The sequence below is a fragment of the Saimiri boliviensis genome, chromosome 9 (genome assembly GCF_048565385.1).
Source record: "Saimiri boliviensis isolate mSaiBol1 chromosome 9, mSaiBol1.pri, whole genome shotgun sequence".
Lineage (NCBI taxonomy): Eukaryota > Metazoa > Chordata > Mammalia > Primates > Cebidae > Saimiri > Saimiri boliviensis.
This window is the reverse complement of record NC_133457.1, coordinates 18,000,286-18,022,395: the sequence shown is the minus strand read 5'-3', so window position 1 is coordinate 18,022,395 and position 22,110 is coordinate 18,000,286. Positions and strand designations below refer to the sequence as shown.

Below are 22,110 nucleotides of genomic sequence, written 5' to 3'. Positions count from 1 at the left end.
TGAAGAACAATTAGGCTCAATCAATGTATTTAATTTTTTTTTTTTTTTTTGAGACAGAGTTTCGCTCTTGTTACCCAGGCTGGAGTGCAATGGCGCGATCTCGGCTCACCGCAACCTCCGCCCCCTGGGTTCAGGCAATTCTCCTGCCTCAGCCTCCTGAGTAGCTGGGATTACAGGCATGTGCCACCATGCCCAACTAATTTTTTGTATTTTTAGTAGAGACGGGGTTTCACCATGTTGACCAGGATGGTCTCGATCTCTCGACCTCGTGATCCACCCGCCTTGGCCTCCCAAAGTGCTGGGATTACAGGCTTGAGCCACCGCGCCCGGCCCTAATTTTTTATAATACAGAGTCATTAGTTCTAAGAAGGTGGATGCCCTAGACTTCCACATTAGGACAGCCAATTTATTCTGAAACCCTAACAAGTTGTTGTAGAGAAAAGAAAAAAAAGCACTCTGTACCGGCCCAATTAAAAAAAAAAAATCTTCAGAGCATCACAAATTTTCACTCTGTAAAATTAAAATATGCATTAGTGGATATGATTGTCCTATCCACTATATAAATAATGAATGTGAATTAAAACCAAAACTGGGAAAAAATTTAAATGCAAATATCTTAGTAATTCTATCAATTAAAAAAGCACTATCAATCAGGTTACACAGAAACATGTAGATTTTATTAGAATGAGTACTTTTATGTATTCCCGATGTTGTTAAAATGTGTATGCTATTCTCTCCCCAGGAATAAGAAGACTAGTTGAATATAGCATTTTCACTTTCACAGATCTCATTTCCTCTGAAGGCAAGTGTCTAATTTCTGAAAAGTGTGCATATGAGTGATGTTCTATGTATAAACTTGTCATTAGTATTCTTTTTATTTGAGATCCAATAATACCACTAGAATTTTCAGTTAATTTTTTCTAAGGAGTCTTTGTAATAATGTATTTTAAAAAGAATTGCTTTAGTATCTGCTGTATGGGATGGGAAGATTTTGGAGACTGTCTTCTAAATCAGTTTTAGAAAACAATTTTCTACATACTATTCTGTTGCTATGTAAGTAGTGGGAAGAAAGAATACTTAAAAGTGGAATAAAGATCAGAGCAGTCTTTTCATACTGCTTTAAGCTTAAGACTTGAAATTTTACTTTGTATTTTCTTCCAAAGATAAATTAGTTACATTCTGTTTTGTCTTAAAAATAGTGATTTCATTATTTTTAGTAAAAATAGCATATGCTCATTATTTGTAAAATTCACACAGTACAGAAAACTACCAAAAAGAGAGAGGCATCTAACCTAAAATTATACTACCCAGAAATTAACATAGGTCTCTATGTACATACGCAGAAAGAACAATGAATGGATGTTTGGATGGACAGATGGAAAATCATTTTGTATCTCCAATCCCTGGAGTAGTATCTGGCTCATATTAGGTACTCAAAAATATATATATAGTGAATGAATGAATCGAATTGTACTATCTATTTAAAAATATATATATAGTGAATGAAGGTATCGAATTGTACTATCTATTTAAAAATACATATATAGTGAATGAATGAATCGAATTGTACTATCTATCTTTTATGGTGCCATACTGCCCAGATTGGAATTCCAATTCTACCACTTACTGTCTGTAAGTACCTTGAAAAAGATACTTAACATCTGTGCATCTCAGTTTCCTCATTTGTAAAACAGGGATAATCATAATACAAACCTTCATCACGGACATTCTTAAGTGAAATTGTTGGTTTATTTTTTAATCTATATGTGCAGAGATTAAATATACAGTGGCTACTAAGAAATTGTGGTGCCACTGCCTTGATTCTTGTTAAACTGCCAGCAGTTTTACCCATCATTGCTTTAGTACTATTGGTGAAAATGTTAACACAATGAAAATGGCAAATAAAGCCTTAGTATACTCATTAAAGCAGATTTAACCACAGACTCCATGAAACTGCCTGCAGCCCTCATTTTGAGAATCATTACTTTAAGCCACCTCTTGCCAAAATGGAATTCACTCAGAGCAAGAATTCTCAGGATTTTTTCAAATCGTCTTTCTGGGCAACTGCTTATGGAAGTGGATGAATATTTTGTTTCCGTTTGGTGGCCACCACCACTCTTTTTGTTTTTTTAGACGAAGTCTCACTCTGTTGCAATGGTGCTATCTCAGGTCACTGCAACCTGTGCCTAGTGGATTCAAGCAATTCTTCTGCCTCAGCCTCCCGAGTAGCTGGGACTACAGGCACGCGCCAGCTAAACTTTGTATTTTTAGTAGAGACAGGGTTTCACCATGTTGGCCAGGATGGTCTTGATCTCTTGACCTCGTGATCTGTCTGCCTCAGCCTCCAAAAGTGCTAGAATTATACGTGTGAGCCACCATGCCCGGCCTGGTGACTACCACCCTTAGAAGCTTATGCATGAGACTGGACCCTCTCCTTATTTGGTTGCTGCTAGTGAATCTATGACTGTTCACTTTCTTCATTTTACTGGATGAGAAAGATTCTGTGATTGGACTACCTTCCACCAGCTTCATCCATAAATGTGTTTAGGTTTTTGAATTAATTAAAATCATCATATTTTTTTCTTCATTATTTTGTTAGGTTTTCTCTTCCATTGCTTAGGAATTTATATCCATTACAATTTAGTCAGAGGAGCAAAAATGCTATGCGTATTATCAAATAAGAGATTTAGTTTAGAATCATGGATAAAGCTGGAAAAGGAGAGGACTTGAAGAGAAGTTTGAGAAGCAGAGACGAGTTACCACTCAGTCAGTTTGAGAAATCAAGTAAGTCTAGCCAACAAACTAGGAACACAAAGAGGAAATTTGTGAGTGATCTATGAAAGGCTGTTGCCTCTGAGTAACCACAACCTCTGTGGGCTCATAGCCAAACATCTGGGGTAGATCTGAGGCATTGTTGGTCAACAATACCAGGAGTCAAGAAAAACTAGATGTGGAGCAGAAGGGAGGGATGACAAGCTGGCCCCTGTCTCGTACTCCTTCTTCTGCCTGTCTCTGATTCTACCTGTGAAAAGATTTTCAAATGGTTATAGTCATTGCTTTTTCTACTTTCAAAATAGCATGCAACTTCCTTTCTTGGCCAACTTTAATCTGGAAAGATACAAGTAAGACACTTATGGAAAATGTAATTAATTCCCAGCTTAGTTTCACTGACAAGAATAGAAACTACCAAAGTATAATGCCACATTTTATATTTTTAAGGGATAAATATTAAACTTATCAAATTACTTTCTAGATAAGAAGTATCACAAAAATTTCTTATACTCTTATTTTGCACACACAAAAAACTGAGAAGAATATTCCATTGATTTAGATAATGCATGCTATCCATAAAGGCTCTATGAATTTAAACGATTTTTTCACAAGGGTTAAAATTATTAACATTACAGTCATATGGAAGTCATCCTTAATTTTTTATAACCTAAGGACTTCTTGGTGCATTCATTTCAGAATCTTATGGTTTGGCCAAAAAGCAATGTAAAATGAGGTTTCTTGCAAAAATTTGATCGTTTTTCATCAGAATGGTTCATCATTTTCAATATCAGTGTCATTTGAATAAAGCATTAGACCCACTTCCTTTCACGCTGTCACTGCCCATATGTGGTTCTGGCCATTGTGCCTGGAGAGGCAGTGGTGGCTAGTAATGTCTGGGAAACTCCTCTGGAGCGGGGACATTATGGAGCTGCAAGCACCCTTGGAGGAGTCTGAGAGCCAAAAGGAGAGGCAAAATGTATTTATTGAACCTAATTTGTACCACACATTTTGCTGAACACCAAGAAGCTTAAACTAAGTAAGTAGAGAAATGGTCCCTGCTCTCAAGGAGCCTGTAGAGGAGCTGTAGAGTCTTTCCTCCTCTCACCCCATTGCCCTCCAAAAAGAAAAGGGAAAAGGAAAAAAAAAAATCCTGAAACACTCAAGAGGATCACAAGATGCTAAAAAATGCACAGGTAAAATTTTTACTGGAGACATTTGACCTGGAAAAAAGAAATCAGCTGAAGTGGCTAAGGTGGCAGTATTCAAAGGCAGACATTCAACAAAAGAATGAGACTTATTTTGTATATCCTTAGAAAGCAGAATCTACGCCTCTTACCTTATCACTAAGAGCTTTATGAATATTGCAGTTTTGGATAAGGGATTATGGACCTGTACTTCCCTTATAGGGCTGTTATGAAGATTTAAACAAGGTAAGCTGAAAACACATTACATAGTGCTGGAGTGACAGCAGGAAGTCAAGGCACCATTATGACTCAGAAGAAAAATCAGAAACAAGAGAAAATAGCATTACAGATGACCTGGATGCTCCCAAGGCCAAAAAACTAAAATGAAAGAAAAGCTAAATGGAGACAGAAGGATTAAATCCTAAAGAAGGATTTAATAGACTTTCAGATAATTCTCTAAATCTCATAAGTCAAGAAGAAAAGATCTACCAAATGGAGATACTGACGAATATGAAAAAAAAATCAAAGCGAGTATCATCCTTAGATAGTTCTACTCATAAACCAAGTGATAATAAACTAGAGAAGACCTTAACACATGAACAGAAAGAAGGAGCCTTCTCCAATTTTCCTATTTCTGAAGAGACTATACAGCTTCTGAAAGGTCGAGGGGTAATATACCTCTTTCCTATTCAAGTTAAGACCTTTGTTCCTGTATATGAAGGAAAAGATTTAACAGCTCAAGCATGGACAGGAACAGGAAAGATATTCTTTTTTGCTAGTCCCTTGATTGAAGCATGCCAGAGACATCAAGAAACAATTTTAAAAAGCCACTCACCAAAGGTACTTGTTTTGGCTCCAACAAGGGAGCTGGCAGACCAAGCAGTCAAAGACTTCAGAGATATAACTAGGAAACTCAGCATGGTGTGTTTTGATGGTGGAACATCATATCAAAGCCAAATTAATCATATTTAAAATGGTATTGACATCTTGATGGAAACCCCTGGTCATATCAAAGACCACCTGGAGAGTGGTTGATCAGATCTCTCTAAACTGTGCCATGTTGTGCTTGACGAAATGGATCAAATGTTAGATTTAGGTTTTGCTGAGCAAGCTGAAGATATTATTCACGAATCCTACAAAACTGATTCTGAAGACAATCCTCAGAATACTTTTTTCTGCAACGTGCCCAAGTGGGTATAAAAAGTTCTACTGTAATCCCAGCACTTTGGGAGGCCGAGGCGGGTGGATCACGAGGTCAAGAGATGGAGACCATCCTGGTCAACATGGTGAAACCCCGTCTCTACTAAAAATACAAAAATTAGCTGGGCATGGTGGCGCACGCCTGTAGTCCCAGCTACTAGGGAGGCTGAGGCAGGAGAATTGCTTGAACCCAGGGGGCAGAGGTTGCGGTGAGCCGAGATCGTGCCATTGCACTCCAGCCTGGGTAACAAGAGCGAAACCCCGTCTCAAAAAAAAAAAAAAGTTCTAAAAAAAATACACGAAATCCAGAAATGAACAGGTTGACCTTGTTGGAAAAATGACTGAAAAGGCTAAAACTACTGTGGCACATTTGGCCATCCAGTGTCACTTGTACTTCAAGTCTACGGTGGGTCTGAAGCGTGGGCTATTATTATTTTTTTAATATTTTTTTACTGTACTTTAGGTTCTGGGGTACATGTGCAGTTAATGAAGGATTGTTGCATAGGTACACACATGGCAATGTGGTTTGCTGCCTCCATCCCCCCAACACCTATATCTGGCATTTCTCCCCAAGTTATCCCTCCTCAACCTCCCTACCAACCGCTGTCCCTCCCCTAGTCCCCCACCAAAAGACCCCAGTATGTGATGCTCTCCTCCCTGTGTCCATGTGTTCTCATGGTTCAACACCCACCTATGAGTGAGAACATGTGGTGTTTGATTTTCTGTTCTTGTGTCAGTTTGCTAAGAATGATGGCTTCCAGATTCATCCATGTCCCTACAAAGGACATGAACTCATCGTTTTTTATGGCTGCATAGTATTCCATGGCGTATATGTGCCACATTTTCCTTGTCCAGTCTATCATTGATGGGCATTTGGGTTGGTTCCAGGTCTTTGCTATTGTAAACAGTGCTGCAATTAACATACATGTGCATGTGTCTATATAATAGAATCGATTTATAATCCCTTGGATATATACCCAGTAATGGGATTGCTGGGTCAAATGGAATTTCTATTTCTAGGTCCTTTAGGAATCACCATACTGCCTTCCGCAATGGTTGAACTAATTTATATGCAGGTGGGCTATTGTTTTTTGTGAGACCAAAAAGAATGTAACTGAAATGGCGATGAATCCACACATAAAACAGAATGCCCAGTGTTTACATGGGGACATTGCAGTCACAAAGAGAAATTACATTAAAAGGCTTCAGAGAAGGTAGTTTTAAAGTCTTCGTGGCAACCAATGTGACTGCCTGTGGTTTGGACATTCCTGAAGTTGACCTGGTGATTCAAAGTTCTCCTTCTCAGGATGTTGGGTCCTATATCCATTGCTCTGGATGAACAGGTAGAGCTGGATGGACAGGGATTTGTATGTTTTATCAATGAAAAGAAACAGGTCAACTAAGACATGTGGAACAAAAAGCAAGAATTGCTTTTAAACATGTAAGTGTTCCTTCTACAATGGATTTAGTTAAATCTAAAAGCATGGATGCCATCAGGTCTCTGGCTTTGATTTCTTATGCTGCTGATTTTTTCCAACCATCAGCTCAGAGACTGACAGAAGAGAAAGGGGCAGTAGATGCACTGGCTGCAGCTTTAGCCCACATTTCTGATGCATCAAGCTTTGAACCATGATCTTTGATCACCTCTCATAAGGGGTTTGTGACCATGACTCTGCAAAGCCTAGAGGAAATACAGGATGTCAGCTGTGCTTGGAAAGAACTTAATAGAAAGCTGAGTAGTAATACAGTGTCTCAGATTACCAGAATGTGCCTCCTGAAAGGAAATATGGGTGTTTGCTCTGATGTTCCTACAATTGAGTCAGAAAGGTTACAGAAAGACTGGTAGAATTCTGACTGGATACTCTCAGTGCCAGCCAAATTATCTGAAATTGAAGATGGTAACACATCTTCTAATTCCAGACAGAGGAGGGGCGAGTTGGCAGGTCAGGCTAGTCAGGTGGTCGATTTGGCGGCCAGTCAGGTAGACAAGAGTCGACAGGGAATCACTCAGGAAGTCGACAAGATGGTAGAAGATGAAGTGGGAATAGAAATCAACCAAGAAGTGGGGACCACAAATGGAGTTTTGATTGAATATTTGATAGTTAATGTGCCAGTGTGAGCTTGCCTGTTTCTGCCTAATCATGTACATTATCCACCAAAATTTAGGTCATCATAGTTCAGGGATATGTCTGCTAAGCAGCAAAGAAGTTGGTTGTATTTTTTTAAAAGTATTTCACAGCCGGGCGTGGTGGCTCAAGCCTGTAATCAAGAGATCGTGACCATCCTGACCAACATGGTGAAACCCCGTCTCTACTAAAAATACAAAAATTAGCTGGGCATGGTGGTGTGCACCTGTAGTCCCAGCTACTCGGGAGGCTGAGGCAGGAGAATTGCTTGAACCCGGGAGGTGGAGGTTGCAGTGAGCCAAGAGTGTGCCACTATACTCCAGCCTAGCGCCTGGCGACAGAATAAGACTCTGTCTCAAAAAAAAAAAAAAAAAAAAAGTATTTCACAAGAATGGTTGTAAAAAAAATCTACTTATCCAGTTATACCTTTGAATTAAAAAACCTTCTTTTATTGTCTCTTTGAAAAAGCCATTAAAATATTAGATAATTAAAGACATTTGAAAAGATAAGATTTTGTTTTTCATTTTATGCAGCTATAAAATTGGGTTTTGAGGGGTTTCTATTATTCCATCAACTGAAATTATCTCCTCTACTTTTCTAAATTGTGAACACTATAAAACAATAACATTTATTCATCCATTAAATTATCCCTGTACTTTTAGGTCTGTAAGGCGTCAAACAGATTGTCTATCTCTTGCTATTCAAAGTATGGTTCCTACACCAGCAGCTTTAGCATCATCTAGCAACTTTTAGTAAGTACAGAATCTCAGGTTCAACTATAGACCCCTGAATCAAAATATGCATTTCTACAAAACAAGTTTTTAATTTAATAAGGTCCAGTTTATCAAATATCCTTTTATGGATCATGCTTTTTGTGTCAAGTCTAGTAACTCCTTTGTAGCCTTAGATTTCAAATATTTTCTCCCATATTTTTCAAATAAAATGTTTAGCTTTACATTTTACATTTAAGTTTATGATTCATTTTAAGTTAATTTTTGAATAAACTGTGAAACAGTTTTAGCTTCTTATTATAATGTTTTTGCATGTGGATGTCTAATTGCCCTAGCACTGTTAGTTGAAATGGCTAACTTTCCTCCATTGAATTGTTTTCGTACCTTTGTAAAAAGTCAATTGGGTGTATTTGTGTGAGTCTACATTTGGATTCTCTATTCTGTTCCATTTTCATATGTGTCTGTCCCTCTACCAACAATACAATCTTGATAATTTTAGCTATATTGAAACTAGTTAGCCTAATTCCTCCAATTATACAGTCAACTCTCCATATCTGTGGGTTTATATATATTAATTCAGCCAACTTTGAATCAAAAACATTCAAATACAAAATTGTGCCTGTACTAAACATATACAGAATTTCTTCTTGTCAGTATTCGCTAAACAATATAGTAAATAGCTATTGACAGAGCATTTATGAGATATTAGCTATTATAAATCATCTAGAGATAATTTTAAAGTATATGGGAGGATTATATACAAATATTATGCCATTTTACGTAAGGGACTTGAGTATCTGAAGATTTTGCTATCCACAGGAGGTCCTGGAACCAATTCCCCACATATACCAAAAATCAATTGTATGTATTTTTTCAAAATAATTTTAGCTACTTTGGTTCATGTGCCTTTTCATTCCAATTTCAGAATAATCTTGTCTACATCTGCAAAAATATCTTGCTGGGATTTTGATAGGAATTATATTAAATGTATAGATCAGTTTCTACAGAGTTGGTATCTTTATTGTCAAATCTTCCAGTCCATGAATACAACATGTCTCTTCATTTATTTAGATTGTCAACTTTTTAAAGTGTCATGTAGTTTCCAATATTTTCGTCCTATATGTTTTATAAGATTTGCACCTAAATATTTAAATGTTTCAGCAATTGCAAATGACACTACATTTTCAATTTTGACGTCCATGTGTTCATTGCTAGTACACAGAAGTACAAATGATTTTTACATGTATGTTATATCCTGTGACCTTGCTTAGCTCAATTATTAGCTTGAGGATCTTTTGTCGATTCCCTGCTATTTTGTACATAAATCAACTATGTCATCTGCAAGTTGCAACAGTTTCATTTCTTCCTTTCTGGTCTATACAATTTTTGTTTCCTTTTCTTTTCATTTTTGAGACAGGGTTTAGCTCTGTCACTGAGGCTTAGTGCAGAGCCATGATTATGGCTCACGTTAGCCTCAAACCCCCAGGCTCAAATGATCCTCCCATCTCAGCCTCCTCAGTAGCTGGGATTTACTCAGTAGCAGGCATGCACCACCATGCCTGGCTAAATTTTCTTATTTTTTTGTACAGATAGAGGTGGAGGCTGCAGTGAGCTGTGAACATGCCACTGCACTCAGCTTGGGTGACAGCGCAAGACCCAATCTCAAATAGTAAGTAAATAAATGAATAAATAAATAAATATTGATGCAGCCTTGAATTTCTGAAAGAAACCCCGCTTGATCATTGTACATAATTCTTTTTATACATTACTGAATTCTATTTGCTAATATTTGTTAAGGATGCTTTCATCTATATTCATGAGTGATACAATCTATAGTTTTATTTTTGTACTGTCTGTAGAGTTTTATTATTAGGTTAAAACTAGGTTTATGAAATGAATCTAGAAGTATTCCCTTGCCTTACATTTTCTGTCAGAGATTGTGCAGAATTTATATTAATCCTTACTTAAATATTTGCTAGATTTCTCCAGAGAAAACATGTGAGCCTGGAGAGATTTCTTTTTGAGGGTTTTGAAATTATGAATTCATTAATCATTACATGGCTATTCAAATTATCTATTTCATATTAGGTGCATTGTAGTAGTTTGTGTTTTTCAAAGAATCAACCTATTTCATTTAAGTTGTCAAATTTAAATGTGTAAAGGTGTTTGTAGTACTCCCCTATGATACTTTCAAAGGCTAGAACTTTCAATACTATATTGAATAGGGAGTGGTGAGAGAGGGCATCCTTGTCTAGTGCCAGGTTTCAAAGGGAATGCTTCCAGTTTTTGCCCATTCAGTATGATATTGGCTGTGGGTTTGTGGTAAATAGCTTTTATTATTTTGATATAGGTTCCATCTATACCTAGTTTATTGAGGGTTTTTAGCATAAAGCGCTGTTGAATTTTGTCAAAGCACTTCTCTGCATCTATTGAGATGATCATGTGGTTTTTGTCTTTGGTTCTATTTATGTGGTGGATCATGTTTACAGACTTGCGTATGTTGAACCAACCTTGCATGCCTGGGATGAAGCCTACTTGGTGATGATGGATAAGCTTTTTGAAGTGCTATTGCAATCAAATACTGGTTTGCCAGAATTTTATTGAAGATTTTTGCATTTATGTTCATCATGGATATTGGCTTGGAGTTTTCTTTTTTTGTTGAGTCTCTACCAAGTTTTGGTATCAGGATGATGTTGGTCTCATAAAATGATTTGGGAAGGAATCTCTCTTTTTGGATAATTTGGAATAGTTTCAGAAGGAGTGGTGCCAGATCCTCTTTGTATGTCTGGTAGAATTCAGCTGTGAATCCATCTGGACCCGGGCTTTTTTTGGTTGGCAGGCTATTAATTGCTGCCTCAATCTAGCCCTTGTTATTGGTCTATTCTGGGTTTCAGCTTTTTCCTGGTTTAGGCTTGGGAGGGTGCAAGTGTCCAGGAATTTATCCATTTCTTTCACATTTACTGGTTTATGTGCATAGAGTTGTTTGTAGTAATCTCTGATGGTAGTTTGTATTTCTGTGGAATTGGTGGTGATATCCCCTTTATCATTTTTTATTGCATCTATTTGATTCTCTGTTTTCTTTTTTATTAATCTGGCTAGCATCCTATTTTATTGATCTTTTCAAAAAACCAGCTGCTGGATTTATTGATTTTTTTTTTGAAGGGTTTTTGTGTCTCTATCTCCTTCAGTTCTGCTCTGATCTTAGTTATTTCTTGTCTTCTGCTAGCTTTTGAGTATTTTTTATCTTGCTCCTCTAGCTCTTTCAATTTCGATGATACGGTGTAGGAACAACCAGTACCAGCCACTCCAGAAACGTATCAAATGGTAAAGACTATAGACATAATGAAGAAACTGCATCAACTAAGAGGCAAAACAACCAGCTAGCATCAAAATGGCAGGATCAAATTCACACATAAGAATATTAAACTTAAATGTAAATGGGCTAAATGCCCCAATCAAAAGACACGGACTGGAAAATTGTATTAAAAGTCAAGACTCATTGGTATGTAGCATTCAGGAAACCCATCTCATGTGCGAGGACACACATAGGCTCAAAATAAAGGAATGGAGGAAGATTTACCAAGCAAATGGAGAGCAAAAAAAAAAATAAATAAAAAGCAGGAATTGCAATACTAGTCTCTGATAAAATAGATTTAAACAAACAGGTCACAAGAGACAAAGAAGGGCATTACATAATGGTAAAAGGATCAATGCAACAAGAAAACAAGAAGAGCTAACTATCCTAAATATATATGCACCCATTACAGAAGCACCGAGATACATAAAGCAAGTTCTTAATGACCTACAGAGAGACTTAGACTCCTACACAGTAAGAGTGGGAGACTTTAACACTCCACTGTCAATATTAGACAGATCAATGAGACAGAAAATTAACAAGCATATCCAGGACTTGAACTCAGATCTGGACCAAGCAAACCTAATAGACACCTACAGAACTCTCCACCCCAAATCCACAGAATATACATTCTTATCAGCACCACATCGCACCTACTCTAAAACTGACCACATAATTGGAAGTAACTCACTCATCAGTAAATGCAAAAGAATGGAAATCATAACAAACAGTCTCTCAGACCACAGTGCAATCAAATTAGAACTCAGGATTAAGACAGTAACTCAGAACCACACAACTTCATTGAAACTGAACAACTGGCTCTTTAGTGTTGACTGCATAAACAATGAAATGAAGGCAGAAATAAACATGTTCTTTGAAACTAATGAGAACGAATACACAATGTACCAGAATCTCTGGGACACATTTAAAGCAGTGTCTAGAGGAAAATTTACAGCAATAAATGCCCTCATGAGAAGCAAGGAAAGATCTAAAATCACATTTAAAATTTATAGAAAAAATGTAACTAAGTTTACCATCCACATGATTATATTCAATTAGATTTCACATGTAATATGATTTGGCAGTCTCCCCACCCAAATCTTATCTTATAGTTCCCATAATCCCCATATGTCATCGAAGGGACCCTGTATCATGGGGGCAGTTACCCCCATGCTGCTGTTCTCATGATAGTAAGTGGATTCTCCTGAGATCTGATGGTTTTATAAGGGGCTTTTCCCTCTTTTGCTCAGCACTTCTTGTTGCCACCATGTGAAAAGAGATGTGTTTGTGCCCCTTCCCCCATTACTGTAAGTTTCCTGAGGCCTCTCCAGCCATGCTGAACTGTGAGTCAATTAAATCTCATTACTTTATAAATTACCTAGTCTTGAATGTGTCTTTATTAGCAGCATGAGAATGGACTAATACAACATGTAAAATGCCAAACGCACATATTAGACACTTCATATATATTCACTTATTTCCCTTATTACCTCCCTATGACTCAATTATATCATTTGTGAATTCAGAATAATTAGTATCTCTATTTTATAAGGTTGTTGTGAATATTAAATAAGAAAGTACTTAGAAAGTGCTTAGCAAGAAGGTTAATACATGGCTCTTGTTCAGCAAGATCAGTAAATATTTTGGGGGGATGGATATCAATCCTAAATCTGTGACTCAGCTGTGAGAGTTTTCATGATCAAAAAGAACAAGCTGGCTGGCTGTTGTGGCTCATGCCTGTAATCCCAACACTTTGGGAGGCCAAGGTGGGCGGATTACCTGAGATCAGGAATTCAAGATCAGCTTGGCCAACATGCCAAAACATCATCTCTACTAAAAATACAAAAACTATCCAGGCATGGTGGGACACACCTATAATCCCAGCTAGTCGGGAGGCTGAGGCATGAGAATCACTTGAACCCAGAAGGCAGAGATTGCAGTCAGCCAAGATTGCGCCAGTGGACTCCAGCCTGGGTGATAGAGTGACTCCCCATCTCAAAAAAAAGAAAAAAGAAAAGAAAAACCTTAATTTGTAGCTCGAAGGCCTTTGAGGATTAAATGTGAAATGTGTTCAAATTCTTAGCACTTTTCTTGCCTCTTACAGACCCTTGATGAAGGCCCTCATTTTCTGGCCTTTGTGTTCTCTTTCCTTGAGCAATACAGGTGTTTTCTTTAATTTTGCTTCATTAAACATTTAAATGAAAATGACAGAATGACACAAGGTATATCCTGGGAGTTGAATATGTAAAAACAGTAACCACATAGTTTTTCATATTGAGTAAAAAATAAATTCCAAAAAGTAAATTATTAAAAATCTACTTTTAGGCTGGGCACGGTGGCTCAAGCCTGTAATCCCAGCACTTTGGGAGGCTGAGGCGGGTGGATCACGAGGTCAAGAGATCGAGACCATCCTGGTCAACATGGTGAAACCCCGTCTCTACTAAAAATACAAAAAAATCAGCTGGGCATGGTGGCGCATGCCTGTAATCCCAGCTACTCAGGAGGCCGAGGCAGGAGAATTGCCTGAACCCAGGAGGCGGAGGTTTAGGTGAGCCGAGATCGCGCCATTGCACTCCAGCCTGGGCAACAAGAGCGAAACTCCGTCTCAAAAAAAAAAAAAAAAAATCTACTTTTGTTTTTCTCACAAAGTTCTTGTTCTTATTGCTATTTTTTCTCCTCTCAATGTCCTTATCCCCACTAACCATCTTAGATGGTCTTGCTGGACTTAAATTCTTCAATGTCTATACTTTAAGAGGCCTAAAGTCACCTAAACTGCCTAATGATTATCTATATGAGTTTGAGATTAAAATTGTCAGTCATTTGGGTTACTCATGAGTTAATGATAGAATTCTAGCTTCCAGTGCAGAAAACCTACAACTGACTCTTAGCTAGAGCATTTTTCTTTTAAATAACAAATAATACAAATAACAAATGATACAAATCACAAATAATACAAATAACAAATGATACAAATAACAGAAAGAGCTCTTAACTGACAGTTAAGAAACCTGAGTCCTGATGCCAGTCCTGATACTGCCTATGTGACCTCGGGCAAGTGTGTCACCTCTCTGGCTATGAGTTCTTCTTTTTTATAAAATAAGAAATTAAAATGTCCTGGTTTCTGATAAGTGCCATGATCCTAGGTGCTATATTATGTCTTCCTAAAATTGAATGATTCAGATGATCAACAGACTAATTCACCTTCTTAGGAGAAAAATTTGCAGCAACTCTTTTTATATTATAATTTCACCCTGAATTCACCTGAAGCCTCATAGTGAATAAATCAAAACATTCAATGTGCCCAAGGTCAGTAAGTCTGAATCAATTATCACAGCAGATTGTGTGTGCTAATGTGTTTACATGGCATGCTCTCTTCTCCTGGAGCATTTGTGTGGCTTAGACTGCTTTTAGTTACCAAATAAAAAAGCTCCTTGCCACCTACACTCAAGAATATAGCAATAATCGATTATCATTATTCCTGACAGCATATGCTAATTCATAGACTTTTAAATGAAAAGAAAGCAGAGACTACAAAATGAATCGTTTTATGCTCTCTGAATCTATCATTCTTTTGTCACATACAATCCTGTGCCATATTTTATTTTTATAAAAAGAATCTGTTCTAATATGAACTTCTGATGTACTTGTAACTATCATCATTTATTATATAGGGCTGTTTAAATATAAATTTTAAACAGCAATATTTTAAAAGATGATCCTATTTTTGTGCAAAAAGTTAAAATATGGAAACTGAAAAGGACATAAGGTCAGTGTTGCTAATTTATGCACACTTTTGTTTATCCATTCAATAGACAGTTTTGAGGGTCAGTCATATGCCACTGTTGTAGGTAGCAGAGAAGATAAAGATCAACAAGGGAATGTTCACTTCCTTTGAAGAGATTACATTACATGTGGATTTGACAGAAATGGCCACATAGCCCCAGTGTCTAGAAAAAGATGGACTATTGTAGGATTTTTAAAAAGAAGTTTTTTCCAAATGTATTTTTGTACATGTTTGCATACAAGATTGAATTAGTTTCCTAGGGCTGCTGTAACAAATTATCACAAATTAAAATGGTTGAAAACAACAAAAATGTGTTGTCTCACATTTCTAGAGACCAGAAGCCTGACATTAGGATGGAAGGAAGGCCATGCTCCCTCTGAAAGCTCTTGGGGAGAATCCTTTCTTGTCTCTTCCTAGCTTCTCGTGGCTCCCAGCAATCCTTGATGTTCCTCAGCTGGTAACAGCATAACTCCAATTCTTACTTCCATCTTCACATGACTGTCTTACCCCAGGTACATCTGTGTCCAAATTTCCCACTTCTTATAAGGATAAGAGTCATTGGATAAGGCCCATCCTAATTAGTATGACCTCATGTAACTTGCTTACACGTGCAAAAACCTTATTTCCAAATAAGGTCATAGTCACAGTTTACACAGGGACACAAATTTGGAGGGGGATGCTGTTCAACTCATTACAAACATGAAGATAAACTAAACCAATATTAACAGTTTTCATATCATATTCTACTTCTTTCAATTAATGTTCATTTTCTGTTAAGATTCTGTTGCATTTTACTTTTAAGTCTCTCTTTGAAATTGTTCTTAAACTTTTTGAATGATTTTCAAATCTGTTGGCTGTATTGTGGTTTGTCATTCAAGTTGTATAGTACTTCCTTGTTTCTTGTTATTGTTTCCTGGGATGAGACTCTTTATTTCAAATTTACTCAAATATTTATAACAGTTTTCCAGTAAAATTAGTGAGGATAATCTGACTTATTACAGACACTGGACACTTTCAGAATGCTATAAATATTTGACTTACTAGAACCATATGATTATTTTAATCACTTTTCCTTTTAGATAATTTTAAAATATTTTTATTACTAAGTGCCATTCTCTATATTTTTTCTTTTTCTTTTTTGGGAGGAGGGGGGACAAGGTCTCACTCTGTCACCCAGGCTGGAATGCAGTGGCGTGATCTTGGCTCACTGCAGTCTCTTATCTCCCGGGCTCAAGTGATGCTCCCACTTCAAGCTCCACAGTAGCTGATACTACAAAAACACACACGACCATGCCTGCCTAATTTAAAAAAATGTTTTGGAGACAGGGTCTCATTGTATTGCCCAGGCTTATCTCAAATTTCTGGGCTTATGCAAACCTACTTCCTCAGTCTCCAAAGTGCTGGGATTACAGGGATGAACAACTGCACCCAGCCTCTCAACTCTTTTAAAATGTGTATGGAAAATAAGTTATACCCCAATTGGGACTCTGATTCTAGTCAACCAAACCATTAGGACAAATTTTTGAAATAGCACCCCCAGCTCAGCTTGTCTCCTGACTCTTAACCTAAAAATAGAACAAACCCCAAGTGCAACACATACTCCACATGAGAAACCCTGAGGCTGACTACCAGCATCTGCAACACACACTCAGTACCCTACCCCTACATCCTGGATGCCTTTCTAGTAATATTTTGTAATCTCTGTCTCTCCCACTACCTACTAAACTTCCTTGATCAAAATAATAATAATGATAATAAGAAAATAATTTAGGACTATAGAAATACTGAAAGTGAAATGCCCAGCCACTACTCAGTCCCAGAGGAAACAATTGGTTGTGTAGCCTTTCAAACTTTTTTCTATGCGTGTCATATATAGGTATGCTTATATGTCTGTGTATCTATTTTTATCCCTATACATGCTTAATTTTCTAGGCTGATTTCTCGTGATTCTTTTTAACAAGAAAACTAGATCATACTGTACACATTGTTTTGCAATATGCTTGCTTTTATATCTTAAAATATATGGAAATTATTTTACCAAGGCATAACTTTACAGCCTTACCTCACCTGTTCAAGATAGTTTTTCAATACATAACTGTGTCACAATTTACTCAGCTATTTTCTAAATGTAGACCTTTAGACTGTTTCTAATTTGGAGCTTACAACAGGACTGAAATAAACATACTATTACGATGTTCTGATATTTGGTGGAACCAACTCACAGACATAGGATAAATGGTAAGTATGTGTAGTTTTTGTTTTATAGTCAAATACGATCAAAATGTACTCTAAAAAAAGCAGTGATCTTTTTATTTCTGCTGGGTTTGTTGTTGTTGTTGTTGTTTATCTTTTATGGAGGGCATTCTGAAAAACCAAAAAGACCCATTGTTTTTACTCACTATTAAAATTATTGGTAAGGCCAGGTTTGGTGGCCACAGCTGTAATCCCAGCACTTCGGGAGGCCAAGGAGGGTGAATCACCTGAAGTCAGGAATTCAAGAACAGCCTGGCTAACATGGCAAAACCCCATCTCTGTTAAAAATATAAAAATTAGCCAGGTGTGGTAGGGTACACTTGTAATCCCAGCTACTGGAGAGGCTGAGGCAGGAGAATCAATTGAACCTGGGAGGTGAAGGTTTCAGTGATCCGAGATCACATGTACCACTGCACTCCAGCCTGGGTAACAGAGCGAGACTCTGACTCAATAAAAATAATAATAATAAAATAAAACATTGGTAAAATTGCACATCTTTTCATGTTGTTTACTCTCTATTTTTCTTTAATTGTTTTGCCCACCACTTCCCTTTTCCACTTTTCTGCTAGATTGTTTATCTTACTGATTTAGAAGAATTCTCCATATAGACTACAAATATATTCTTCTAGGCTGTCTTTTAGTCTTTCACTTTTGTTTACAGTATATATTTATATACAGACATTTTAAAGTTTTTTGCAATCAAATCTGTCCATCTTTTACTCTGTGGTTTCCAGTTTTCATTCCAGATTTGGAATGAAATCTTACTCACTCAGCACTTTAAAAGTGTTATTGAGAATTTTTAAAAACTTTTTGCATGTAACATGAAAAAGGTAACTAACTTAATTTTGTAATGCATAACCAATAATATGTAAAAAGTTTATTTGGATAACTTATTCTGCTTTTTGTTTGCTTTTAAAGTATAATTACCCTGCTTATTTTGAAATGCCATCTTCAGGGTATACTCTATCTACTTTCTTGACTGTTTTCCTTCATGGATTTAGCAAATCTTGCGATTAACACCCCGTATTAACTGCTGTAGCAATTTGTATTAATATTTATACTTAGGAATATACCTTATTGTTTCCAAGTTTTCTTAGTTATCTGCAAGCATTTATCCCTGCAATTACATCTTAAGAGAAACTTCCAAAATAAAATTTCACTGAACTTTTATTAATATTGTATTAAATCAATAAATTAAAACTGCCATAGTCACGACACAGTTTTTTATGTAGAAACATTATTCTTTCTCTGTTATTTATTCAAGATTTCTTTTATTATTGTTTTTTTCTTCATAAAGTCTCACATACTTGTATTATTGCTATTTTAGATGATACCTCTTTAAAATTATTTTTTGATTGGCAACAGCTATTGATTTCTTAAGGTTTTTACCTAAAATTCAGCTGCCTTACTTAACTCCCTAAGTTTTAAATTACTTCTTTAGGATTTTCTAGAAAGATAGTTTCATCTGTAAATTATAATAATGCTGTCTCTTCCTACTCACTATATATATCTTTTTTTCTTGATTTTTGCATAGCTAGGACCTCTAGAGCAATGTTAGACAATAATATGGATATTATCCATAAAAACTGAGCCATGCTCTGGGAAGGATTTTTAAATCTTTTTTCTCACCCCTAGGCACCCCATTCCATAGTCTCATAATAACCCGGCCTAGGTCTATTGAAGCATCAAACATATCGACATGCAATTGCTTGTGAGCTTGAGCATTTCTGTATTCTATGGGCTCTTAAGGTATGAAAGTCCCATCATTCCATTGCTACGGACCTACCAGTTAACCCAGTGCTTCTTAGTATGTAATACTGGTTCAATTAGTTTGTTCTCTTAGCTTTTAACTCTGTATTAGTCTTTGCTCCATATTCCGAAGAGAGGTGGAGGATCCTGTCAGCTTCCTCCTTGTATCTCTATTCCTATTACTACTCTTTCAGTGTAAGCTCCTATTTTATTTTACCTAGAGAAATGCTTCTCTAACTTAAATAACATAAAAGTCCCTTGTTAAGGAAAAAACTTTATGAACCTTACTGTTAAATCAAATTACTGTGATTTTGCTTAAAGATATACAAATAAAATTGGTGTAAACTTCTTAACACTTACAGTTCTTATACAAATCTAAAACCAAATCAAATTTTTACATTTACTTCTTTCAAAACCAGCATAATTACAATGACTGAAGTGACTACTTTTTTGCCAAAACTAACCTATCAATTTTGAATTCATAATATAAAGATGTACACTTAGATCTATTTCTATATAATGACTCTGTGTTTTTCCCTTGTTTTTTATTGAGGTAAAATATGTACAAAATTTATTAACTATTTTTAAGTGTACAGTCTGGGGTATTAAGTACATTTATATTGCTGTGTAACTATCACCACCATTCATCTCCAGAACTCTTTTCTGCTTTCAAAATGGAAACTCTACCCATCAAACAATCACTCTACATTCCTTCTTCCCTACAGCTCCTGGAAACCATCATTATACTTTTTGTCTTCATATTTTGACTACTCTAAGGACCTCATGTAACTGAAGTTATTTATACAGTATATATCTTTCGGTGACTAGCTTATTTTACTTAGCTTAATACCTTTCAGGTTCTATGTTGTAACGTATGTCCAAATTTTCTTTCAAGACCGAATAATATTCCATTATATACATGCATATATGTATATATATACATATATATATTTTGCTTATCCATTTATTCATTAATGGATATGGGTTGCTTTCATATTTTACATATTATAAATAATGCTGCTATGAACAAATATTTCTTTGAGATCCTATTTTCAATTCTTTTGAGCATCTGCCCAGAAGTGCAATTCCTGAATCACTTCGTAATTTTATTTTTTAATCTTTTGAGAAAATGCCATACTATTTTTTATAACAACTGTATCATTTTACATTCCCACTGAAAGTGCACACATGCTCCAATTTCTCCACATCCTTAACAACATTTGTTATTTTCTCTTTTAATAGTAGCCACACTAATGGGTGTAAGGTGGCATCTCATTATCGTTTTGACTTGCATTTGTCTGATGATTAGTGACGCTGAGCATCTTTTTATGTGCTTCTCAGCTATTTGCATATTTTCTTTCAAGAAATGTCTATTCAAGTTTCTTGACCATTTTTTAACCACATTGTTTATTTTTTATTGTTGTTGTCTACGGTTTTACCTCTGTAACTCTCAAATAAAGACTACTTGTTTGAATAAGAATGTTTCACAAAATAATTTTAATAACTCAAGACTTTGTGTGCTCTTTCAGATAAGTCACGACTTTATATTTAGCCAAACTCTGGCACTATGCAATTCTCAAATGCCAATTTTAATGAGCTGTCATTTCATAACTCAGTAAAGCTTGTTTGTTCATTTTAAGGTAAGGTTAGCATGGGGGAGTTATTGAAGTCTGCACTGTGTGGATGCATAAAATCAGGTGCAGAAAAATTCTTTGTTACTTTTGCTTTTATATCAACTATTTATCAGTGATGCAAGTTGGCACATATAATGATGTGATTATGCTGTTAAAGCTCTAGCAAAAGTTCCTTTAAGATAGCCATGCCTATACTGCTGGGTACTGTGTAATAACTCAGTTTTTTCATTATATTATTAAGTTTTAGAAACATTTTTTAAGCACCCAGTTTGAGGTTTTTTATTTTTATTTTTAATTCTGTAATAAAGTAAAATGTCAGAAGGTTCAGCTTTCAAATTAACTCTATCTCTTAGGCTGTATTTGTAATTCACATTATTAAATAATATTCTTAAATTTATAAGTCACATTATTGAATGATATTATTAAATGACAGTCAAATTTTCTGACTGAATAATGTTTCAGTCAATTTTGACTTGGAAAAAAACAGAAGTTTCAGTCTTTGATGACAAAAATGTTTTCACGGGATGTAAAGTTTTTAGTACAACCTTTTAACTGGTGATTTATCACTCGCAAGCAAGGCTTTTTAAATTGTAAATCTTGGCCTGGTACAGTGGCTGATACCTGTAATCCCAGCACTTTGGGAGGCCAAGACAGGACGATCACTACGTCAGTAGTTTGAGACCAGTCTGGCCAACACAGTGAAACTCCATCTCTACTAAAAATACAAAAATTAGCCAGGTGTGGTGGCACGTACCTGTGGTCGCAGCTACTTGGGAGGCTGAGGCAGGAGAATCACTTGAACCTGGGAGGCGGAGGTTGCAGTGAGCCACGACAGCACCATTGCACTCTACCCTCAATGTCAGAGCAAGACTCTGTCTCAAAAAAAAAAAAAAAAAAAAAATTGTAATCCTTTCTTGATTTTTAAGATCAATTTCAAGTGCCTCCCCATATGAAATCTCCCTACCTGCGACAGTCATTCCTTGGACCTTATAGAACTTGGTCCCTATCTCTCCATTACTACATTTAGAACTACAATTTTTATTTTGCTTCTTTACGTAACTTTCTCATCCAATCACCTGTGGGGTTTTAAGAGACAGCATCTTATTTTCTTCATTTCTGAAGCTCCTCTCAATGGTAAGCACAGTTTTTTTAAAAAAATCTTAATACACAAAGCATACTAGAAAAGGTTTACACTTTCAGGCAAGTTTTAAAAGAGGTTGACTAGTGTTCTTCATTATTGGGTTTATTTTAATGACTGATTTCTCTATGGAAAAGTAAGCACACTGTAGCACAGTTCTGGTGACATTTGGTTCTTTTTACGT

At 36.2% G+C, this 22,110-nt stretch overlaps 1 protein-coding gene, 1 long non-coding RNA gene and 1 pseudogene across 5 annotated transcripts in view; 2 read left to right on the top strand and 1 right to left on the bottom strand.

Annotated features, from left to right (window-relative positions):
• LOC141585592 (uncharacterized) overlaps positions 1 to 22,110 on the bottom strand; it is a 402,245-nt gene that overhangs the window by 365,016 nt on the left and 15,119 nt on the right. For all 4 annotated transcript variants that reach the window (XR_012519137.1, XR_012519135.1, XR_012519134.1 and 1 more), the window contains exon 2: positions 21,543 to 21,660. This is a non-coding gene — a long non-coding RNA (uncharacterized LOC141585592). The remainder of the gene's footprint in view (positions 1 to 21,542; positions 21,661 to 22,110) is intronic.
• GPR149 (G protein-coupled receptor 149) overlaps positions 1 to 22,110 on the top strand; it is an 80,283-nt gene that overhangs the window by 57,062 nt on the left and 1,111 nt on the right. The gene's annotated exons all lie outside the window — the stretch shown is intronic.
• On the top strand, positions 3,662 to 7,316 carry LOC104650893 (ATP-dependent RNA helicase DDX50-like; annotated as a pseudogene).